A 16,594-nucleotide genomic window follows, 5' to 3' on the forward strand; every position below is an offset into this window, starting at 1 on the left:
CTGTGTCTCAAAGAATATTTCTCCAGTAGAAGTAATCTCGCTTGGATCTATTCCCACATTAATACAGGAGCTCTCTCTGTCATTATTGTTTGGAGTCATCCTGACCAAAATTTGGATCTAACTTTAGTAATTAATTGCATTTTGGATACTGAAGCCTGCAATTCAGGAGAGTAATTCTATCTCTTCAGTCAAAATTCTGTTCAGAATTCTTTCAACACCATTATCAGATTGATCTATTTCCCCATTTTCCCTGTTGTTGGCTCTTTTCCTACTGAAAACTTCAATTTCATGTCTCCCTCTTTTGGGGAGTAATTTACATCTTCTATTAATTTTCCTGAGACTAATTCATCTTGGGGCTTCCGGATGTTTTGTCTGCCCAGATATCGTTTTGCATGTTCTTTTGCAGTCTTCATGAACTCACCTAAATGTGCGCCCTCTCATCATCCTTCTCTCTATCATAAACATCAAATGAGGGTAGACACATTCATCTGCTCTTACATTAAACCCAGGGAACTTTGCTGTAACTTGTTTAGCACTTTCAAAATAATTTTTCATTTCTTTGTCTACACCTCGAAACTTTCATGAGCTCCTTGCACTGGTAAATGGAAACTTCGTATTTTTTTGCATTCCTCTTTTATCATTTTCTTATAGTCCTGGTGCTTGAAAGTAGTCTTTCTCCTGGGTTAATAAATAGTGTCACAGGGACATGCAGTGACAGTAGAAGTGTTTAGTTTCCTTCATCTTCTAATCTCAAAGGATATTTCACACCCTTTTTATGCTTAGTCCTCCAGGGATCCTTTTGCTTTTTGATTCTTTTGGTTGTTTCTTTGGCTTTTCCAAACCGAATCACTGAACCTGACAGGTTAACATTTATTGTTTTCATTTTACTGGGCCAGCTGCTATTAAGCATCAACCCTTGGGATAAGCCCTTCAAAGAAAGTGAAAATATCTGTCCCTCCTTACTCTGTCCCAAGAGAGTGTTTACTTCCTGGTGGCTCCTGAGACTTGCCAGATCTAGTATATAAGCACAAAGGATGCCTGGTTAAATTTGAGTTTCAAATAAATGACAACTTTCTATTATAGTAAGTTCTGAATATTATATGGTTATTTGAAATTCAGATTCAACTGGGAATCCAACATTTTAATCTGGGAACCCTAAACCTTCATCTTTCTTTTCTATGACTTCAGTTCCAACATGTGGGCATCATAATAGTGTCCTTGGGTTATGATTGGTCTGACCTGCACAATTTCTGCTCAGATAATCTAAAGGTGATTTAACATTGAAGACTTTGTGTAGTAGTTTCCTAGAGCTGTTATAACAAAGAAACAGAAACTGAGTGGCAGAAATGTATTGTCTCATAGTTTTGGAAGCTGGAAGTTCAAGATCATTGTGTGTGCAGGGCCGTCCTTCTCCGGATGGTGTTAGAGAAGAATGTGTTCCAGGATTCTCTTCTAGTCTCTGGTCGTTTCTTGGCTTGAGGTAGAATACCTCCAATTTTCACCCAGAGTTTGTATGTCTGTCTTTCTGCATGGCATTCTATTTATTTATTTATTTATTTATTTATTTATTTATTTATTTATTTAAATATTTTATTTATTTATTATTCACGAGAGACAGAGAGAGAAAAGCAGAGACACAGGCAGAGGGAGAAGCAGGCTCCATACAGGGAGCCCGACGTGGGACTCGATCCCCGGTCTCCAGGATCACCCCCCAGGTGGAAAGTGGCACTAAACCGCTGAGCCACCCGGGCTGCCCAGCATTCTATTTATATAGAGTTACTGGTTATGGTGGACTAGGAGCCCACCTTCATCCAATATGACCTCATCTAACTAATTACATCAATAATGATCCTGTTTCCAAAAAAGATGCCATTCTTAGATATTAAGAATTCAGGAGCATTCTCAGGAGCCACCAGGAAGTAAACACTCTCTTGGGACAGAGTAAGGAGAGACAGATATTTTTACTTTTTTTGAAGGGCTTATCCTGAGGGTTGATGCTTAATAGCAGCTGGCCCAGTAAAATGAAAACAATAAATGTTAACCTGGGGTTAGGAATTCAACATATATTTTGGGGGAACATAATTCAACCCATAAAAGATAGGGGAGACTTTTTAATACTCAATTTCAATATTATCTACAATAGATAAGAAGCAGACCCAAACATGTTCATGTAAGTCATAGAGTTAAGCAAATAGGAACTTTTTAAAAAAGATTTTATTTATCTATTCATTAGAGACACACACAGAGAGAGAGGCAGAGACACAGGCAGAGAGATGCAGGCTCCATGCAGGGAGCCCAATGTGACACTTGATCCTGGGACTCCAGGGTCGAAGGCAGGCGCTCAACCCCTGAGCCACCCAGTGTCCCTAGAACATTTTTATATAGATTAAAAATACATTCTTGAAACTTGGCACACCTTAATTAGTCAGCGATGGAATGTTCCAGCTATATAAAAAATATAGAGTAGAGAAGTTTTCATGACATGAGAAATATTCATATTAATGTTAAATAACTGTTGCCTGATTACACTAATTTAGTCAATTAAAATATTTTCTGTCTTCTCAGCTCCGTGCTGAGAGTTCAGACATCCAGTCTGCACACATGAACTTACAGTCCATAGAGAAGAGATAAATTGATAATTATTTAAGTTATTAATTTGTCATATCTGTAACTATATGGTAAAGAAAAATAGGGTGTTATAAAAATATATGTACTTAGGAGGAATAGAGGCCAAAGTATCTCTGGCATTCCTTTTTTTTTTTTTTTTAAAGATTTTATTTATTTATTCATGAGAGACACAGAGAGAGAGGCAGAGAGAGAAGCAGGCTTCCTGTGGGAAACTTGATGCCGGACTCAATCCCAGGACCCCGGGATCATGACCTGAGCTGAAGGCAGACACTCAACCAATGAGCCACCCAGTCATCAAATTCCAATTCTAGCATTTTTATACAAAAATAAAGACTAGAGCTATTTCCATTTCATAAAAATACATTTCAGTATTTATTATATAACAAATAAATGTTATTTAAAAGATATGGGTTCATGCTTCACAAGTTTGGGTATGGTGTATTTATTTTAAAAATTACCAATTAATTAAGCATCTTTTGCTTTCCATGGGTTCTCATGGAACTAACTAAGCATAAAATCTAAGCTGCTTTGCTCTGGCTTGTAAATTCTTATCTCCATCTTCAACATAATCTCCTATTGTAGTCCTTCCACGCTCTAGTAGCTTGCTCCTCTCCAGCCACTGGTTTTATTTCTATTCCTTAGTTTGGTCTCAGGGCCTTTGCACTTGCTATTTCTTCTATGTAGAAAGCTATTCATCCAGATATGGGAAGGGCAACCCTGTGCTCATCATTTGGGAAGGCAATCCTGACAGCTAAGATAGCTTTCTGTGCTAGACACACTCCTACCCTATTGCATTTTTATTGGTTATGCAGCAGTTTCAGTTTCTAAAATCATCTAGGGTTTTTGTGTTGTTTTGTTTTATTGGAAACTTGAGTTTTTAATTTGCAGCTATTTGTTTTACTATTAAGTAGTAACAATTGAGTAGTTTTGGGCAAGCTACATTAAATTCTTTGATATCAGATTTAGCAGTTTTAGATTGGGCATAATAATCCCTGTCAATTGTTGGCAAAAGAATTCAATAGGGAGTTTTGTGTTGCTGGGTTTTTTCATTTATTTATTTATCTATCATTTACTTTTAAAAAACATTTTATTTTAATTTCAGTATAGTTAACACACAATGTTATATTAGTTTTGGGTGTACAATATAGTGGTTCAACATATATCATCCAGTGCTCATGACAAGGCCTGTACTCCTTAATCTCCATCACTCATTTAATCCATGACCCCACCTACCTTCCCTCTGGTTAAGAGTCTGTTTCTTGGTTTGTCTCTCTCTGTCTCTCTTTCTTTTTTTTCTTTGTTCATTTCTTTTGTTTCTTAAATTCCACATATGAGTGAAATATGATTCCTCATATGTGGAATCATATTTCACTCAAAAATTGATAAGTGATCAACTTAGTGCACTTAGTATTATGCTCTCTAGCTCCATCCATTCATTGTAATGGCAAGATTTCATTGTTTTTATGGCTGAATGATATTTCATTGTAGATATATACTACTTCATCTGTATCTATTCATCATTTGATGGACACTTGAGCTGCTTCCAGAATTTGGCTATTGTAGATTATGCTGCAATAAACACAGGGGTGCTTGAATCCTCTGAATTAGTGTCTTTTTTTTTTTTTTTTTTTTTTGTAAATGCCCAGGGGTGTAATTACTGGATCATGGAGTAGTTCTATTTTTAACTTTTTGAAGAACCTCTGTACTATTCTCCAGAGTGGCTGCACCAGTTTGTATTCCCACCAACAGTGCACGAGGGTTCCTTTTTTTCTATATCATCACCGGCACTTGGTATTTCTTATGTTTTTGATTTTAGCCATTTTGAGAAGTGAAATTTTCTCATATTAAAGATCACTTTATTTACTCTTTGTATCTCCCCAACAGAATGAGCTCTTTGACATCTAGCATTGAGAAATGTATTTAGATGGGAAAACACATTTTCTAACTTATTCAACACATTTAAGGTATTATGCTGGCATTAATATTTAGAACTTTGATGAAAAGTATAAGAGGAAGCAGTGTTAAAATGAGAGCAGAAATAGGTCGGGAAGATAGAAGACTGGTCTTTCACCTACGATGACCCAGGCCCTGCCAGATTCATGTCCTCTCAGGTTAGACCTGGCCATGTTCTGCCTCAATTTTGTTGAATGAAGGAGGGAGGGAAGGAGGGAAGGGGGGGGAAGGAAGGAAGGAAGGAAGGAAGGAAGGAAGGAAGGAAGGAAGGAAGGAAGGAAGGAAGGAAAGAAGGAAAGAAGGAAAGAAGGAAAGAAGGAAAGAAGGAAGGAAGGAGAAAGGGAGGGAAGAAAGGGAGGAAGGGAGAGAGGGAAATGTTTATATTTTTTAGGGGCAATTAGTCCATATTTTCTTCCTGAAATTATTCCACTACATTCCTAATCATTCTAGAACCCTATGTCTGAATGAGCTAGTCCTCTTTCTAATACTGTGAGGATTTACCAAGAGAACCAATAACATCCTTCTATACTGAATAAGTCATTGCTCTGCTGTAAGAACTAATCCTAAAAATAATGTTTCTGTTTTGGATTTTAGGCAGCAGTTATTCCCAGTCATTTTTTGGTCCTAACTCACACACTCATTGCTCAGGAGACTTTTTTGTCAATCAAACAAAGACAAGAGAAATTTTACTGGGGGTAGAACAGGGACTTGCGAACATTCTGTGTTTACAGTCTGACAAATACTCTGTGCACACATCCCCAGAATCTGTTTGATTTCCTTCCCTTTTCCTTACTCACTGAAACCTAAATATTTAATGTGTGAGCTTCTGTTCAGATAAGAGTGGCTCACTGCCAGCTTTGGGTTAGTACTTTGCCTGAGGACACGAACAATTACAAACTATGGAGAGTTATGTATATCCAATATTGTCAGTATCAGCTGTAATAATCAATGGGCTTTTTGTTTTATTTTCATGCTTAAACCAGCATCTGCTCTATCTTCATAATAAAAATGAATGGTTTTTTCAAACTGTATTTTATTGTCTATTCAGCTTTATGTTTGAAGATCAATATTGTTGCACACTTGATTTCATTTCTTCGTTATCAGTCAGTTTTCCCTGTAGGCTTCTTTTTTTTTTTTTTTATTTTGCTGAAATTAACTGCCATCAGGGCTTCTTATTCTTGTCTCTAAAGCCCATATTTAAATTAAAAATGAATTCTCCTCTAAAAATAGTTTATTGCTTCTGGCTGTGTTCTACTCACTATCAAAACATAAACACACACACACACAGAAGTAAAACAACAGGCAAACAAACAAAACAATGAGAATGAGAGAAATGGATCACAATATATTTTATAGACATTTCATAAATTTATGGATATTTTACACTAGAATTCATGAAAATTGGGTGAACGAAGATTGACCTGGGCATAATGTAATTGCATTCTGATATTGTGGCATGAGGCAATCTATAGTATTTGTTGGCATTAGCTTATCACATTTTTATTTAATTTTTTAAAAAAGTAAAAGGAAGGAAATATTTAAGATACATAGTTTTTCAGTTTTGGTCCATACCTCATTTAGGTAGATGAAATAACTCTCTTCCTATTTAAGTTCAACAGTAGGAGTTATATCAAAACAACTTTATTTTTGAAAATTTTGATTTCCAAATTTAAAATAGGCCTTATACCTTTGTAGCAGAGATTCTTCCCTCTGCTGATAATTTTTTCAGTCTGATCGGTGCCTAACCAATTATGTTCTAGATATATTTAAACACTTTCATTGGAAACATTTAGCCTTTTCAACATTTCAATTATCTGAAAGTATTTATTTGATGATATGCCTTGCCTGTGATTACCCATTGTTCATTTGTGAACAGTAACGTAAAACTAGAACGTATTTCTTTTTTAATTTTTTCAAAAAGATTTTATTAGTTATTTATGAGAGAGAGAGAGAGAGAGAGAGAAACACGCAGAGGGAGAAGGCAGAGGGAGAAGCCGGCTCCACACAGGGAGCCCGACGTGGGACTCGATCCCGGGTCTCCAGGATCACCCCTGGGCCGAATGCAGGCACTAAACCCACTGAGCTACCCTGGCTGCCCCGTATTTTTATTTATTTATTTATTTATTTATTTATTTATTTATTTATTTATTTATTTAATTTTTTTTTCCGTATTTCTTTTTTGACTTAAATTTGATTCAAGGAGAAAATGTGTAAATTTTCTCTACATTTTAATATTCATAGTAACATGTGTTTATGAATTAGAGACCAGAAATGTCAGTTTTAAATGACAATCTTTTATAAGTGAAACCAGGTTAGATAAAAAAATCACGTGTAAGCTTAACCAGGTGACTCACTATCATAAACAATATAATAAGAATAAATTATATCTATTACTATCTTGTGCCTTTTTCTTCCCTTTTCTTTTCAATCTTAGTCATAAGAATAAATTACAGTTGTTCCAGTGTAAAGGAACAAGGATTTGTCAAAAGTGTAGTGTCAACCATTTTTTAGAAAAGGTCCTTGAAAAAAATCAATTAGAAATACCAATGAGACTGAAACTCATAAAATCAGGTGACATGCAGCTCATCTAGAATTTATTTTAGAAATGCCTTTTCTGGGGTGCCTGAGCAGCTTAGCAGTTGAGTGTCTGCTTTTGGCTCAGGTCATGATCCTGGGGTCCTGGGATCCAGTCTCACATTGGGATCCCTGTAGGGAGCCTACTTCTCCCTCTGCCTATATCTCTGCTTCTCTCTCTGTTTCTTTCATGAATGAATGAATGAATGAATGATGAATGAATAAATGAATGAATGAATGAATAAATAAATAAATAAAATCTTAAAAAAAATGCTTTTCCTATTTGACACCCATTTAGTTAACATTGTAGAGTACTTTCAGGGGTAAATAAATAAGTAAAATCTTTTAAAAAATGCTTTTCCTGTTGACACCTATTTAGTTAACATTGTAGAGTACCTTCGGGGGTAATGACCACTTTCCAGCTAGGTCACATATACCTTATCCTCATCAAGAGATGCTGTCTTTAGTCCTTATTTTGCCATCAGTTTGATTATTTTTACTTCTACATATGTAGTTAATATAACCATACCAAGATGCCAGGATCCTATATGCAGGTGTAAAGCAGTTTTATACCAATAATCGCTGCTAACATTTATTGAGCACTTACTATGAGGTAGGTGCTGTGTAATTTCATATACTTCCATTAACCAGTCTATGTGAAAGAAATTCCCATGTTGCATTTGATGACCACAGGGATATTCAATTTACTTTGCCCCTGGTCATATATATAGAGAGAGATGTTGAAAATTGAAATTAGACAGTCTGAATATAAAATCAATGGGTTCAAATATTAATTTGGCTATCCCTGCTTTAAGTAAAGACTAAATGAAATATGTTTATATAATTTCCTTAGCCTGACTGATATCACAGTGCTCATGGTAGTTGTTACATAAGTATTTGCTGAAGGTAAAGTGAGGATGGAAAAAAAAAGCTTTATGGGGGGGAAGCCATCTAATTGACTTTGTTTCCAAGTTTGAATCTATCACTTTCTTGTCAACTATGTGACATCACAAATGTGAATTAACTTGTTGGAGCTTTGGTTTATTCATAGACAAATTAGCATATAAATACTTATTAATGGTTAGATTTAATTATTCCCAGTTCTGTACCTTCCATTTTCAAACACTTACAGTCATTTATTTTTACATCTTTCTTTCCCACAAGATGATAAGCCCTGGGGTGCCTGGGTGACTCAGTTGGTTAAGCATCCAACTCTTGATTTTAGCTCACATAATGATCTCAGTGTTGTGAGATTGAGCCCTGCCTTGGGTTACATGATAGACATGGAACCTGCTTAAGATTCTCTTTCCCTCTGCTCCTCCCCCATTCTAAAAAAATATATAATAAGCTCCTGCAGGATAAAGATTCTTACATAGCCATATAACTAAGAATCTAGTCAGTGTTTGACATGTGGCAGGCACTCTGTATAAATACTAATTGAGTTAAGAGTTTCATTAACTTTGTTTACCTAAATTCGGCAATTTTTATTTTGCATCTGTCTTGTCCCAGTGATTGCTCTAAAGGTGTTTTCCTTTTCACTGACTTGTGAGGCAAAGCTATATAATAAATTGGGTTAAAAAAATCATATTTGGTATATCTGGCACAACACTGTGCTACTAGTCTGAGTCCATGGATGGGATAGATAGCCCATTACCCAAGATAAATCTTTTATATAAAAAATGTGAAAGAATAGTGGGAAATTTTATGAAAGATTTCAGTAATCATCTCTCTTGTCACCTCACTTTTCATTGTAACCAGGGGATGACTATCTTTGTGCCTTTAAATTTTGTGTATCCAACATTTTCAATATGTAATGGCTGATATAAAAAAAAAACTAGCAAGAGGTAAGAGAACAAGTGTTGGACAGCTGGAGTTCCATAAAAAGCTGACTATTGTTGCTAAGCAGAAAACCCAGTAGGTAAGTCACTCATTCAACTACAATGCCAGACGTCATGACCTATTTCATGTTGCAGTTCTAAGTCTATCTTTCAGCCAGGAACAGGTACATCAATGATGGCATGCCACATTTGAAAAAATGATGACCACTGTTGGTTGCCATTTGCCTTTAACTGGAAATTCTGAGTTTACCTAGAACAATATCATCATCTTTAGAAACTCTAAACAGTTAGGAATTTCTGGTATGAAAAAAAAATTTAAAAAGGGAGTTTCTGGTAAGAAGAAGAGGAGGAGGAGAAGGAAAAGAAGGAAGGAAGGAAGGAAGGAAGGAAGGAAGGAAGGAAGGAAGGAAGGAAGGAAGGAAGGAAGGAGTGGAAGGAAGGACGGACTTTTAATTATAGTCTCATGACAAAGTAAATACATTTAATGTGTGTCTATATAGTGGTAGATTTGGGCTCTTAAAAACACTTGAATGCCTCCCTACTTCTTTTTCCTTGCCATCTTATCAATGTGCTACTTCATCCTCTTGTCTCTTTTCTCTGGGAAACTCTCACAACTTGTGGCTTGTACCTTGCCTCCAATATTTCTTCTCTCCAATCCATGTTCCATGTTATTTACAAGTTATTTTTCTAAAAACATATCTCTATAAAGCTCTGTGCAATTTTGGGTTGTTATTGCTCTGTATCACACTACCCTTTGGTTACATTGTTCTGGCCATATAGGATGCTCCTGGAGCACATGAAGCAAGTTCCCACCTCAGAGATGGAATACTCAATATTCCCTGTCCAGAGAAAACTCTGTCCCCAGATAAACACATGACTTGCTATCTCAATTTTTTTAGGGAATAATGCAAAGTTACTTCACTGAGGAGACATCTGATGATGCTATACATGTGGGGCTGCAAATGATGGTCCATAGGTCATACTTGTCCACTGCTTATTTTTAAATATCCTGTGAACTAAGAATGGTGTCTATATTTTTAATTAGTCAGAGAAAAATCAAAATCAGCTTGGGGACACATAAAAATTACATGAAATTCAAATTTCAGAGTCTGTAAATTAAATTTTATTAGAAACAAGTCACACTCATTCATTTACTTACTTCTACTGCTGCTTTCGGAGTCGAGTAGTTTGTGGCACAGACTGTATGGCCCACAAAGCCATAAAATACTATTATCTGGGCTTTACAGAAAAAGCTCATTGACCTCTGCTACATATAATTCCATATCTCCTACACCAACCCATCCTCTCTAATTCCTTTTTCCTACTTTTCTTCATATTTCTTATTACCATGCTATTAAGTAAATGTTTTTATTCAAATATAGTATACAGAAAAGTAAAGACTATATGGATTACTAGATCTGCTACCCAGACTAAGAAATAGAATATTACAGCACCCAGAAGACTTGTAGAAGTCCTCAACTACTTATCTTCCCCCATGAAACTGTTCTGACTTGTATTATTATAGATTAATTTTGCCTTTATATGATCTTTATATAAGTGAGATCACAACACATATGATTTTTTTGTGTGTCTGGTATCTTTCACTTAACATTACATTTGTCAGATTTATCTCTGTAGTTAGTTTTGCATAACAGTTGTTGATTCAATTTAATTATTTACATCATTCCATCGTATCTATAAAATATGATATTACAAATAATCCATTTTACAATTGATGGACATTTTTATTGTATCCGGTTTTGGACAATTACACATAATATTACTATGAACATTTTTTGCATGTCCTTTAGGACATATATTTATGCACTTTTGCTGAATGTAGACCTAGAGGTAGAAGAAGTAAATAAGAAGGTATGCAGATCAGCTTCCGTATATATTGCCAACCATTTTACCAAAATGGCTGTACCAACTTCCACTCTTACTATAAATGTATGAGCATTCCATTTGCTCCACGTTTGTCAACACTTAATATTTTCTCTTTTTTAAGTGTTAGTCATTCTGTTTGATTCTTTTCATCAGAATGTGAACTTTGTGAGAGAAAATATCTTCTTTCTTTAATTACCATATACATAAGTGCTTAAGATGGCAAGTATTCAACTAGTATTGAAAGAATGAATGCTTGAGTGGTGGTAAGGCTGAAAAAGGACAAACTATTTCATACTCTAGGGTCTTTCATCTGCTAGTGCTAACTTACGCTACTCTGAATAGCTGTAGCATTTATCTGTATCTTTGCAAAGACATGTCAATTGATTATATATTTTTAATGTACATTTCTTATTCTGCCTGTTAGAATCAGGGTTTCTCAACCTTGAAACAATTGACATTTGGGGCTGGATAATTCTAGGTAGCGAAGAGATGTCCTGTGCATTGTAAAATGTTTAGCAATCTCCCTGGCCTCTACTCACTAGATGCCAGTAGCATGCCTCCATACCCCACCCTACTTCCTGTAGTAGTGACAAGGAAAATATCTGTAGACATTGCAAACTGTCCCCTGGGAAGCAAATGTGTTCCCAGAACCGCTGTGCTGGATGATGAGCTACATAAGAATAATTATATTAGGGCGCCTGAGTGACTCAATCGGTTAAGCGTCCAACTCTTGGTTTCTGCTCAGGTCATGATCTTAAGGTTGTGAGATCAAGTCCCACATCAGCCTCGATGCTCAGTGCAGAATTCTGTTTGAGATTTTTCTCTCTTGCCCTCTCCCTCTGCCCCTACCCCACATGCTTGCTCTCTCTCAAATACATAATCTTTTTAAAAAAAGAATAATTGTTGTATCAATTTTCCCTTCTCTCAAGTTTAACAAAGTTTTACTCATAGTGAATTCTTCAACTATTAAAGTTTTATATTTATTTATTTATTTATTTATTTATTTATTTATTTATTTATTTGTTTGTTTTTTTTCTCCTTGCTGTATATCATTACCACCTGGGAAGGTTTAAAGAAATACAGGTTCCCAGAACCCATTGATACCCTACAGAATCATACCCTGTGGAATAGGGTTGAAGAATCTATAAGTGTAAATGGCTTCCAGGTCATTTCAATGAGCATCTTAGTCTGAAAAATGACTACTTCCCATGTATCATATTTATCAATTGATAAATAATTCTAACTGAATGTCAAGATTGTACTGCATATGTACACATAGATACAATGTGTTCTCCCTTTAATAAATGCAAATATAGGGGATCCCTGGGTGGCTAGTACTTTGGTGCCTGCCTTGGGCCCAGAGCATGATCTTGAAGTCCCGGGATCGAGGACTTCCACATCGGGCACCCTGCGTGGAGCCTGCTTCTCCTCTGTGTCTCTCCCATTCTCTCTCTCTCTGTGAATAAACAAATAAAATAAATAAAATAAATGAATGAATAAATAAATAAAATCTTTAAAAAAAATAAATGCAAATATGTGCTTCATCCATTTCTTATCTGGAAAATACTCAATTCATGGATATCGTGTTGATCTAGGCAATCTATAGTACTTACATTTAAGAGTTCTCATTTTTAATAAGGTCATTACTTTGTTTTGAAACATATCTGACATTGCAACTCTTTTTTATGCTTCCAGCTTTCTGTGAGAAATGCAGTGAGAAGAATTTTGTTAATTATATACCATCTTTACACTGTTATATTCAGTGTAAAAATCATAACAGTAAAAATCGTAATAGTAATCAGAGCAGATGGCAATGAAAAAGAAATAGTGACTTCTTTGGAAATAAAAGAAGGAACCAATTTATATGTGCCTCTCCCTCTTGACTTTGAATTGTAAAAACCAACAATACAAAGCACAAAAGAGATTGTATTTTGCAACTACATTTTTTTTCAAATGATATACACATTGGACTGGTAAAATTACATTTTTATGCAATGGCAAAACAATTTTTACATTTAACTTTTAGTTTTTATTGATTTTGGTATAGTTTATTGTCAGACTTCTGTATATTTCCTTAGATTTACCAAGTAAAAAGAAATATATTTTTACTTACTGTCACAAACTACAATATTGATAGTGAAATGTAAATTTTCTTTCATAAAAATTCTGGGGCATCTGAAAGCAGTTACCTGAAAGGTGAAAGAAAATTGATGCTCATTTTCCATTTTTCTATCACTCCTAAATTTTCTCTGTTTTGTTCCCCTCTTTCGGGATCATTGCCACACACTCACAAAACTACCTAGAATGATTATTAAATTATGGGTTTCCTTCATTATGCACATTTAATTTATTGCCAACTTGAGTTGAATTTTAAGCCTATTATTGAAACATTTCTATTTTTGAAAGATCATCTGTGCTCTATGCTCCTTGCTGTTTACCCAATACACATCTCTCCTCTTTCTTACTATTAGAACTTGATGTTTTTCAGATTGGAAATGAGTCCAATTAAAGTAAACAAACCAAAAATCCTACATAGCCCTTGCACTCTAACTGGCCATGTGACATAGTTTTGACCGATAAAATGTAAGCTAAAGTCACTGAGTGGAGATTCTAGGAGAGCTCTTTAAAGAGATAATTCCAGCTGGCAGGTGCTTTTCCTTCTTTGCCCTTCCTTTTCTTCCTTTCTTGAGCTTGAAGTTAGCAGCCATCTTTCAACAATGAGGTAAAAAATCGCAATAATTCTAACTCAACAGGAAGAGAGAAGAATATGGGCTCGTGAAGGCATCATGATGCATTTGACAGTTCAAAAGGCCTGCCTTGTTTTATGAGAAAATAAAATGCTTACTTAAGCCACTTTAAATTGTACTTTCTGTTATGTTCCTAGTTGTTAAACCATTCTTTTACCATGAATTTATGACAGGCCTTGGTCTTGCCTCTCCTGGTCTTTTGGTAACCTCTTTTCTCCTTATTCTTGAACTTCAAGCCTTTTTCTTTTTTCTTTCTTTCTTTCTTTCTTTCTTTCTTTCTTTCTTTCTTTCTTTCTTTCTTTCCTTTCTTTCTTTCTTCTTTCTTTCTTTTCTTCTTTCTTTTTCTTTATTCATTCTATCCATATCAGCACCATTGCCACAGTTGTCAATCCCATGATTGCCTTGCCTATGAAATCTCTACAAATTTCCGGTTTTACCTTCCATTATGTTCTCCGCCCTCTGTTTCAGGAAACTGGTTGTATTTCAAAATGTTTCTATTATTTGCTCATGCTTAATCCTACAAAAATACAGTGACTTAGCTATATGCTTAGATCTAAGAGTGGAGCCCTAAAGGATGGATTGGAAATTCAGACACAATCTTCACCCCAACTTGGGCTTCACTCCAGCATAAAAGAGGCTAGGCTATTTTGTTGGAAATCCTCTAATATATTATTTTTATGTCCTTTTTCTTGGTTTTCTCAAATTCCCCGCAAATACCCTCCTCCTTCCTGCACAGAAGATACAAATCTGCTGTCCATACATTAGGAGCTAGAGGGGAGAAGCTGAGTAGTCTCAATACTGCATTTTGTAGACTTTTACTTCTCTGTTTTCTGATACACTATTCACCTCTTCTGGTATCTCCCATTGTGGAGATCTTCTGTTTCCCCTATTCTACAGACTCAACTCCGTACTTCTCCCAGGGTGGAGAAGAGATAGTTCTGGCAGTCCATAGTTCTGGAATTTAGTTCATATCTCAGAAGAGATAGTTCTGAGTCCATCAGCTGGCAGGATGGCATGGGAGCAAGGGTTGTAGGAAGGGAGTGCCTACCTGCTTTCAAGCAACCTTTTGTTCTCTCACCACTGGTCTCTGGTACAAATCACATTGCTTCTTTGCTGTCTCCACTGTCAGCTTTCATTTGAGCTTTCATAATTATCTTCTTCTGTTATGATTCTTTCATTTGCTTTCTACTTCCAGTATTCTGCTATTGTCTTCTCTCTTGACATGAGTTTCTTCCATAAAACAAACAAAACAAAGCAAACCTCTTTATGTTGTTTGTGTTCACTTGAGAGGAAGCAGTGGTTAATACATAAGTCCAATATGTAACCTTTAACCAGGAAATTATACTTTTGTTTCAAATGTTTATTACTACTGTAACAGAAATACCCATTGTACTAAATGATGAAACAAATTCTTTTTCCTTCTTTATTTAAATTCAATGTAGTTAACATATACTGTGTTACTAGTTTCAGGGGTAGAATTTAGTGATTCATCAGTTACAGATAACACCCAGTGCTTGTTATATCATGTGCCCTCCTTAATGCCCATCACTGAGTTACCACTCTCCTTTCCCCTCCAGTGATCCTCAGTTTGTTTTCTAGAGTTCAGTGTCTCTTATGATTTGTCTCCCTCTGTTTTCATCTTATTTTATTTTTCCTTCCCTTTCCCTGTTTCCATATGTTTTGTTTATTAAATTCCACATGTCAGTGAAATAATATGGTACTTGTATTTCTCTGACTTATTTCACTTAGCATAATACCCTCTAGTTCCAGCCACATCATTGCAGATGGCAATATTTCATTCTTTCTGATGGCTGAGTGATATTCCATTATAGATAGATAGATAGATGATAGATAGATAGATAGATAGATAGATAGATAGATAGAGAAAAAATATATATATATGGGAAAAGGAGTCCCTTGGTTATTGAATGTAGGATAGTGTCTCTCTCCAGCTGTCAGTTTGACAAACTGAGGCACGTCTGAGATATATATATATATATATATATATATATATATATATATATAATCTTTATCCACTCATCTGTCAATGGATGTCAGGGCTTTTTCCATAGTTTGGCTATTGTGGACATTGCTGCTATAAACAATGGGGTGCAGGGACCCCTCTGAATCAGTATGTTTGTATCCTTTGGATAAATATCTAGTAGTGCAATTGCTGGTTTATAGAGTAATGCTTAAATATGTTTTAAAAAATGATGGTTAACAGAGTATTTCTTTTGATTCTATTTTCCCTACACATATATCCAGTATCAATTTAAATATATTTAATATTGGGGATCCCTGGGTGGATCAGCAGTTTAACACCTGCCTCAGCCCAGGGCGTGATCCTGGAGTCCTGGGATCAAGTCCCACATCGGGCTCCCTGCATGGAGCCTGCTTCTGCCTCTGCCTGTGTCTCTGCCTCTCTCTCTCTCTCTCTCTCTCTGTGTCTCTCATGAATCAATAAATAAAATCTTAAAAAATAAATAAATATATTTAATATTTAAATTTATGATGTGTAACTTATATATTATATAAAGATAAAATATATGAAATGACATATATAAACATGCATGTGTGTCTTTAAGTAAATTATCATCAATTTTGTAGCTTACTTTTTAATAATTTCCCATATCATGAGGATTGACTCATAAAATACTAATTGGAACGTGATTTTTAATGGTTATTGATATTCAATCTTGTAAATGAAGACAGTTTTTTAAAGTATTTCCTTATCAGACACTAAGGTCATTTTCTGGAATTTAGTTCATTTTCAATGGGGATCCTGCTCCCACCTCTGTTCTCTATAAGTGGTGCACTTACTTTCATCAGACTCCCACAGTGAGGAGGAGTTCCTTGATCTCTATTTATTGACAGAGGAGTATTGCTAAATCAGCTCTAGAAGATCTTTCAAATACTCAATAAAATCCTTCCTGAAGAGCAGAGCAACAGCTTCTGGAAGCTGACACT

Source organism: Canis lupus, chromosome 16, assembly GCF_011100685.1.
Source record: "Canis lupus familiaris isolate Mischka breed German Shepherd chromosome 16, alternate assembly UU_Cfam_GSD_1.0, whole genome shotgun sequence".
In the NCBI taxonomy this organism is placed as follows: Eukaryota; Metazoa; Chordata; class Mammalia; order Carnivora; family Canidae; genus Canis; species Canis lupus.